This window comes from Hetaerina americana, unplaced genomic scaffold (assembly GCF_022747635.1).
Source record: "Hetaerina americana unplaced genomic scaffold, ioHetAmer1.1.p SCAF_79, whole genome shotgun sequence".
Lineage (NCBI taxonomy): Eukaryota > Metazoa > Arthropoda > Insecta > Odonata > Calopterygidae > Hetaerina > Hetaerina americana.
In genome coordinates, this window is record NW_027287416.1 from 916,181 (window position 1) to 925,936 (window position 9,756).

A 9,756-nucleotide genomic window follows, 5' to 3' on the forward strand; every position below is an offset into this window, starting at 1 on the left:
GAAGAATATCTAAGCTTGAAGCAAAAATTAGATTTCTCTTCGCCAAAAAGTGGAGGAAGGATGCCATGTGGCATGGACTCGAGCCAGGGAAGGGTATAGAAGGCTACCGGAATTGGGAGGCGTACCGCCTGATAATGACCGTTCTGGCGTAGATAGATTTCCGTAGGCGTAGGTGATTCGTGTTGGCACTGCAGCGCTTACGGTCACCACCGCCTCAGTTGTATTTTTGTAATAACAGTTTCGTTCCCGTTTCGAGTGAAATATTAGGGTCGAAAATTCCTCCTGGAACGGCAACGAAACTATCGTCGTGATGAGACAACGGACGAGGTAAAACACCGAAAATGATGTGGCAAGAAATTGACACCATTTACATGACAATATGAGTGAGGGATATTTCAACGATGTTCCCTATCGCCATAATACGTCATTTACTGAAGACACTCATGGAAGAGGAATGGAAAGGAATATCTGCCGAGGAATGCCCATGAGGAATCAAGGAATGCAACTATGGAAAAGTATGGAGATATAATAAAATAAAGTGCAAGTCAGACGACAGAATACTGGAGAAGTTGCTACAAAGCAAACCATAAGTTGCTGTCTAACTTAATTCATTTATGTTAGATTTGGATACGCTTTTGAGTGAATGCAGAATAATTAATTTTCTTTTGTCGCTGACGTTCATGATGGAAACTCAACAACTCTTTTAATTGTTAAAATGAAGCGGTCAGTGGGCAGGTGCAGTCTCACAAGGTCGGATGAAACCGCAAAAAATCAGCTTCAATGGTCGACACATTCCAATTGCGATTGCACACGAATATTATTAAGAAGTACCAAATAATTGATTACGAAAAGACGGCCCACATATCGTAAAACAAGAATTTCTTCCCTTGGGCTCAAGAGCATAAACATCGAGACTGAGAGAGTTCTACGGATATACTTGGGAGAGCGGGCACGAGTCTCGTGAGATGTTTACGACTCAATACCTCTCAGGAATGCCATCGATACACGCGCCCACTTAATTGGCCTCCGGCTCCGTTTCGTCTCCCGAGGGAATGAATAAGTGCCCCCCCTGGTCCTTCATTGCTCCTCTCGCTCCCTGCTCCAACTTCTACCACCACACGACACCACTTAAAAATTCGAATGAGTCCTCTCCTAAATCCCATCATCTCCTCCTCAAACCATTCCAAACTCGCAGAGATCCCGTGAGACCCCGCCGCGCTGTCCCGTCGTGTTCTCATTAGGGAACCCATCCCGAGACCCGCTCGGCGAGGGAGACGAAAGAGAGAGGCAAGAGGCAGGGGAGAAGCGTCGGAAGGGTTGACGAGACCGAGAAGGGGGTGTTGTGGCGGAAGATTGACTCGGTTTGGAATTTTATGCCCCACGCCTAACTTCACCCTCCCCAACGATAGGGCGAGTGTGTAGTTGCTTCTCCCTGAATAGTGAGTAGTATACATGAACGCAGATGTGAGCACGCTCAGGAAAGGGTCCTCGATCACCCCAAGAAGCAGTATGACTGGCATCCAACCATCTCCCCTGAACAAAAACAGGCGCGATTCCCAGCCATCTCGGCCGCCACCTTCGTCCCTCTTAAAGAATCAAATCTCAACTCCCATTTCCCGACCACTCGTCCCCGCATTCAGCCTTCTCTCTCCCACTTACACCCTAATTTCGTGGGCTCTCCATTGCTACTCCCTTTTGAAAAGTTACAGATATACTGCAGAAGTTTAGACTCTCAAGGCTATTTAACCGTTTTTAACGCCGCAGATTTACGACGCAATCAGGCATCATTTACATTGATTGAATGCCCTACAAATTATCAAAAAACATCTCCTAACATTTTCTTACAAATATGTATGATGAATCGAAATTTATATTATACAATTACAGCCATTATCACTGTTTATAAAATAAGATTATACCCCTGCTGGAGATCCAAAGCTTGAAATTATGCAACAAGAAGTATTCACTTCCTCTTCAATCCAAACCGTCGAAATGAAATCGATTTTTTTCCGAATACCAGTACGATATCTTTCTCGTGTACGATATCCAGGTAGAACGCACCTGCGGACTGACACTATGGATGCTTTGTTGCCAGAAACACATTCCGTGAATCAATAGGCATCCACATGATCTTTGGAAAGATTTAATATAATTTCAACTGCTTACAAGAATTTATGACGAAAGTCTTGTATCGCATCTAATTCGCTCCACCTGCTGTAAGAGTGGATACGTGATTTTGGAAGAAACCATCCTTTACCACACCATCTATCTATCTACGAGGCACATGGTACCCTGAAAGCTAGGTTGTAACAAGAGCTGTATGCAACAAAAATGACAAAACTATAGATGGTTTATATAATGACTACTTACTAGGTTACTTAGAGTAAAAATAATACTTCTTCCACCTAGCGCGATCGGATACATTTATTCTGATCCCCTCCCTGGAACCATCATGATATAGGGTGATCTAAGGGGGAATCCACCTTAAAAAACGTTTGCCAGATTGACCGAGAATACCTTTTATATAGAGAGGAATTGCTGGCTGAAGAGACACCAACAGATAATATTCGTGAAAATGAAAAGGAACAAGAGGAAATTCGTGGCAAAGGCTGAATGTAATAAAATATCTCTCTAGGATCCATTGCGATCGTCTCACCTGGGAGCATACGATTACCCTTCCAAAAAATGTTTTCCCTGTGACATTCTTAGACAAGGTATCAGCCTGTAACCTATTCGTTATGCCTTTTCTTCGTCGGATAAAAATACTCTTACAGCGAGCTCAACTTTCAGGTTTGTGCACTGACTGTGCGTCTGTTCGTACTTTCGTATGTTTGCGAGTCTGAGAGTAACACGAAAAGCTTAAGAGACGAAAAAGGAGAGATTGAATTGAAAATTATCCACTCACTACGACTATTCATTCGTGCGTAATCGTGCCGAAAAAGGCGATGGGCCGTGTCAGCTCTTTTTAGCAGGGTTGACCTCGACGGTAAAGCTATCATTCTTCAGCATTGTGACAACCATCGACTCATGTGTGTAATAACACACAGGTCTTGAAATCTGCAATTTGAACGAACGGGATCTAATAAGTGCTTAAAACGTAAAATATCCACATAGCCAATAACAATATCCCTTATCGTGAGTTCGCCTTGCTTTAGGCATTTCAATTAATTATCAGATGCCCAATTTCATTAAGGAAACATTACAAGTAATAACAAAACATTATTTTTATAAATCTAATGCTACATGGTCATGGTGGAATAGAGAGGGAGGGAGATAAGGATGAGGAACCTCATCTGAAAACGTATTTTACGACGTAAAGAAATATATCGCCATATTGAATCGCAACGTTAAGGAAAATGGTTATCCAAAACTTCACCTTTTATTTGCAGAAAACTGTATAAAAAATATACGGACGAAAGCATTTGAAGTTTCGACGGTTTGGGCAATTTTTTATACACGGTAGTCGATAACCCGAAATTAAAAAAATCATATTTATAGAACTATCGTGAAAATATTATTAATCGTCCATTAGTAAGTCATAAAAAAGAACCACACATTAAATTGTAAGACGCCTTTAATTGCGGAAATAACCAAAAACTTTTCCCGAGATCCATCAGTCAGAGCAATTTGCAAGCGAAGACCGAAACAAAAAGACAGTTAATCACGCAAGCAGATATTTAATTATTGATGAATCAAACAAGACCACGTTTCAGAAACATCGACCCTTCCCGACGTTAAATTTTTCGAGTCGAACCACCAGTATAAAAGAAAGAACACTTGGAGATCTAAAGACTGAAATTCACTAATTGCCGATATAAATGTGACACTAAATGGGCAACTCGCTCGAAAACGGCAAAATTACGAGGGTGATAAAAGTTCTCTTAAGTCTGAGCGCGTTTTTAAGAGAGAAAAATAACACTTGCACGTGACCAAAAATTAAATGTAACCAATCCACGCCGCTAAGAGATAAAAAAAAGCAGCACACAATTAAATATGAAACGAGGAAAATTATTTCGAATTGCGACACAGAGCGAATGCGTAGGTGTTGCTAAACACGTTCGAAACATTAATTGAACATGGATATAGTTACCACTAAATTATTTCCATTATCATAAAAATTACAGCTATATGTCAAAGAGAAATAATCAGGATTATCTTACGGGAATGTCCGACCGTACAATGTCAGAATTTATTCCTTAAACAATACAATAAAAGAGCGCAAAATAGTGCACAAAATGTATGAATAAAATCTTTAACATCGCACATTATCATTTGCTATGGACCTTTATCGAAAACTTGACTCATTCAATCTATTCCTGAAATAAATATAAAGACGAATGGAGCCCGGAGATGCTGAGAAGTGAATTAGAAAAACCTCTCCAACAACAAACCCCAAGAGTTGACAAAATAAATGGAGAAAGAATCAAGACACTAGGGGACAAATCGAAGGATACCCTCTTTGGAATAATCAAAGACCGCTAAGACAGTGAAAAACTAACAGAAGACTTCTAGAATAGAATAGAATTGAAACGAAAAATAGATAAATGCGACAAACACAGAACAATGAGTCTGATGTCACACGCATAAAAAATGCTGACTCCAATACTTAGCCGAAATATAGAATGAAAGATAGAAAACAGCCTTACCGAAAACCAATACGGATTCAGCAAAAAACAAGGAGCAATAGAGGCAAATCTCAGCTTGAGTGTCCTGGCCGAAAAAATAATACACGTAAGTAAGCCTTCCTACGCGTACGTAAGTATAAGCCTCGTGCGCATGTGACATTCGTGGACTTGGAGAAGGCCTTCGATAATTTCGAATGAAACAAGACGTTTAAGATACTAGAAGTTCTTGGAATGAGCTACAACAGCAGAAAAATAATCCATCAACTCTGCAAGAAACAGATAATAAATATTCAAATGAAAAACGGAAGGAAAATAGATGCCAAAACAAACAAATACGTTAGAGCAGGATGCAACCTCTCGCCAGCGCTATCCAATGTATATCTAGAAGAGGCAATAAAAGAAACAAGAATTGGGCATTGAAGTAGTCAAGGTAAATCGGAAATAAATTAACTTGCTTCTGTTTGCAGATGACATCGCAATGGTAGCAAAAATGCAAAAAGACTTGCGAGCAACAGTGAATGCTATGGGCCAAGTACTTTGGGAATATAATATGAGCATCAACAAGAATAAAATTAAAATCCTTGTTTGTGGAAGATTGAAGCCGAAGGCAGATATAAAAATGTTAAGAATGAAACTTGAGCAAGTGAAATCCTTCATTTACCCGGGCAGCAATGCTAATTGGGATGGAAGAAGTTCGACCGACGTTAAAGAAAGATAGCTCAAGCTAAGAGGACGTTCATGAAGAAAAGGCAATTAGGGCGTTCAAAGAACCTGAGGTTGCAATCAAGGTAGCAGTATGTCAAAATATTCGTGTGAAGCATGGCATTCTAAGGTTCAGGGGCACGGAACATTGGAAAAGTGAAGTAAAAAATAATAGAAACCTTTGAAATATGGTACTGGAGGAGAATGCGGAGGATTAAATGGACAGATAAAGCAAGGAATGGGAAAGTATAAAGTTACCTGTACACCAATTAAATGTTGAAAAATTAACAACTAATAAAATGTGGTAATTTTAATAGATTTCCATTTAAATTACAACATACTCTCATAGATTGCAATGCTCGTAGTAATCGCTGGATCTTTTAGAGACAATCTTTTATTAATAGCTGAAGACCAAAGTCTCAGAAAGTTTTCCTCAGAAGAATAACTTGCGGGACCAGTCCCATCCCCAAACGAAGCCGATCCGTGAAAAGAAAGGCAATACATACGCGCAATACATGGCACGCGGATGGCGAAAGAAACTAAAATCTAAGAGCGCCAAAAACTATCCCCATTTCCTAAATCCCTCGGCCCTCTTCGACAGTCGTGGAGTCGGGAAAGGGAGGAATTGGTGAGCAGCATTTTGAGGCATCCCTTGTGATCCTGTAGCTGGAGATGCTCCGGGCACCTTCCCTCCCAACATAAACGAGATGGGTTATGAAACGTGAAGGGGCCTTCGAGCAGCATCAATCCTTGGACCTCCCAGACTACCTTCATCCCTTTTTACATCTATTTTTATTGTGGAAGTGGTATCATGTTTCCCACGAGGGCAAGCAGGTTATATCCGCTGGTAAGGGCTTTCACTATCGGCTGTTGGCCAGATTTCGCCGTAAAAGAGCAAAACTCACTTTGTACAATAAACGCTTCGAGTCTATAGGGATTACCCGCATGAACGGTAGATGATTTACATCAAATAAAGTTGCCCGTAAAATTATTTTTAGGAGCATGAGCTTGAAATTCCATTGAGAATTCTTCTTCACTAAAGAATTATTTCATCAGTGGGATTATCTGTTGAAAAGAGCCATTAAGTTTCGGACGAGGGACACGTATTTCTGTGCTTCGTTGGAAAGCAATCGATGCTGGCAGGAAATTGACGCATGGGCAACTAACTGTTGTCTATGATTGAAGAAGGCAAATACTCAAATAATAATATAATAAAGTTTCCTCTGACCGAGGACTTTTTATTAATTCTCTCTACGGCTCAGATGAAATTCGGGAGCAATAGATATTTACTGAAGATTAAAGCCTCCGTGGTACCGATATTTAATTCGGTTTATAATTGGAGTATGACAGCTGTCCAATTCATTAACTTGAATAGATTCGTTCAGATCATTGCATCACAGAGCCATATCCGTGACCGGGACAAAATTCGAACCTGCGTATCCGGTTTATCCTGAAACGCCCTGGACGGACGATTCCGCTCGCTCGCATCTCACTTTCCATGGAACACCCTCGAAGCAAGCAGAGCAGGGAACCAAAAACAGCGTCATACCTCACCTTTCCCGTCGCTCCTGAATTTTACGCTTTGTTTAGTCCCATCTACAACGGACAGTGCACCTAGAGAGCTTGGAATGCAAACGAACTCACGAAAAACGTGGCGAAAACATCAGAAAGGACACCATATTGCGAACGGCTCCTCCAAGACCGCCGAATTCAACCATTCCCCTCTATCCACTCCTTCCCGCCTTTTCTGCAACCTGCGCCCTCCTTCCACCACCCCCGCGAAAAACATCAACCCCGCACCACTCAAAAGAACGCGCACGCTTAGAAGCGACCAACTTCCCTTTAACCCCTCCTTCCCTGTCTCCTTTTATCCTCGACCACTCCGTCTTCCTTTCTCTCCCTCTCTCTCTCTCCACCTCCATCTCCCCTTCCTCCACACGACAAGGGAGTTCCTTTCGCGTGACAAAGGCACCCACACCTGGCAGGTTGCCCCTGGAGGTATACCGAACCCGGAGGGACCGGCGAAGAGTGAATAAAAATGCGGAGGCCGGGGAAGAGAGAGGGCGTGGTGGTGGTGGAAGGGAGAAATCTCGGAAGGATGAGTTGTGGAGAGAGGGAGGCGGTGCCCGAGGAGGGATAAAAAAAGCATAGCGTCATGTCGGCTCCTCCACACCACATCTCAGAGCTCCCCACTCCACACTTTTCCACGCCTGTCCATCTCGTGTTCCTCCTCAAGCCGCAAGGAAAATTCCCCCTGCTCCTCCACGGAGCGAGTGAGGGCCTTCATCCTCCCTCTCTCCCATCTCCAGGAGCTCTCCTTCCCCCCCACTCTTTCTCTCTCGCAACAACCCTCAGGCGATCAACTAACTTACGGATGGCGTTATTGTCCCAATTTTTTTGATCGCTCCCTTTCGACAGACCCTCGGGATCGCACGTAAGCCTATGAATGTGACTGCGTGCGTATGACCTGAGTGCCACCCAAACTCAATCCCATCCCTTGCTCTCCCGATATACTCGGATACTCTTTCAACCTTTAAAAAAACACTTAATATACTTTGAAAACTGGTCAGGTTCCCCACGTCTCGCGAAGCAGGCGGCAAGGTGGCGAGCTGCTTTTAAGGTGCGGGAAATTAGATGGATTAAGATTTCTTCGCGTGTACGTCAAACATTGCATGTCGTACTGCAAAGTAACCCTTGAGGGCTTGAAAGAACCTGGACCTTTCACCCAAATGGAGGCGATGTGTATTTAATTTCGATTAATCCATGGCAAAGCTTCGATTTCTCCCAGGTATGAGGAATGCAGGAAAAGCCATGATTTCGGTCGAGATTAATCCACGTATTTCCCTTGAATTTTCACCCAAGTGGCACGAGATGAACATTTTCAAACAAATCGACTCAGGAGATGATACACGGCGAGAATTAGTTCCGTCCAAATATCACTTCCCCTTCGCATCGATTTTCTTCAAACGGTCGAACTGCCTATAATGACGATCTTCCACACCAGTAAAATGCTGAATTCACTGTCACTCCCAAGAATATGGACGTCGCCGCTTCAAGCAGGCGCTAACGCAGGACGATCTTTCACTTCCTCCCTCTCAGTTGAAGGTAATACACACACTGTGGACACATACTATTTTAGCCAGCTAATGAAGGCTCCTTGGAGCTCTCTCATGGTGGATCTAAATGGTGCGGTGGCTAACGTACTGGCTTCCCACCAAGAGGGCACGGGTTCGAATTCCGGAGGATATATTTTTCAGTGGTATCCCGATCCCTACTCGACGTGCTTTGTGGAGGGCACTTTGAGCGAGTACGCTGTCCGTCGGACGTCAAGCTTAAGATCCCTTGGCGCCTTTCGGTAAGAGTAGACTAATAGTGACGCCGGGTTTCTCTTCTCCCTCCAACATATTCTGTCCATCCACAATGGCAAAAATGACCTCAGCTGTCGGTCGCCTCACATCAAAACTACTTGGAGCATTCTGTTGAGAGCTGCGTATTCCACCAGCTCGAAAGAAGTGGGACTAATGAGCATCATGACCATTTCTAATCATTTTCTGAGAATCGTAGTAGTTACAAATTGATCATTTACAATATAAAGCTGATTGTGGAATCCTTGACTTCGTAAAACTACATAATTTACTAAGCCTGATATTTTTAACCAGAGCTCAACACTATACAAGTATATTGTATGAGAAAGTTGCTGATGGAGCTCTCATCCGTAACACGAACACTCTTAACCCGGCAATTGTCCGAAATACTCACAGTGTGGCTAGTATATGCTGTAGATATTTCTTAAGATTCTCTTTTCTCACTTTTGTGCTTTATTTTCTTGAAAATGATATCGCGCCTTACTAACACACACAGATTCACTTTAAAAAAAGACTCTTTAACTTTAACGGTGCTCACTATAATGAGCATAATTTCATAACTGTGGGTCACGGTAGTCAAGGGGGTAGAGCGTCGGACTACTGACCGGAGGGCTCGGGTCGATTCCCGGGAAAACCTCTCTGGGCACCAGCAGCTCCACCCAAGCTATGTGATTTTTCAGGTACCAGATCTTCCTGGGAAACAAATAACCGGCACAAGGAAAGGAACTGCCCCCCCTACCCTGATGTGTGAATTTCACACGCCATCGGGCTTAGTACTGGGTGAACTCTACCATCGCCTACCAAACCGACCTTCGGGTTGATTACTGTGTTTATGGTCTTTTAATTTGATAACCGAGGGAATTTATCCCAATAAAAGTAAGAGGTAACTCCAAAATAAATATTAAAATCAAACCTTCTTAATGTCAACGAAAAAAATGCCGGGGGGTTATAAAATTCTAGTGACTAATAAATACTTTTTACCACAAGTAACAACCATATTTTATAAATGTTAAATTACAGCGCATATATTTTTATTCACTACGCACTAATAGATATTTAAACAG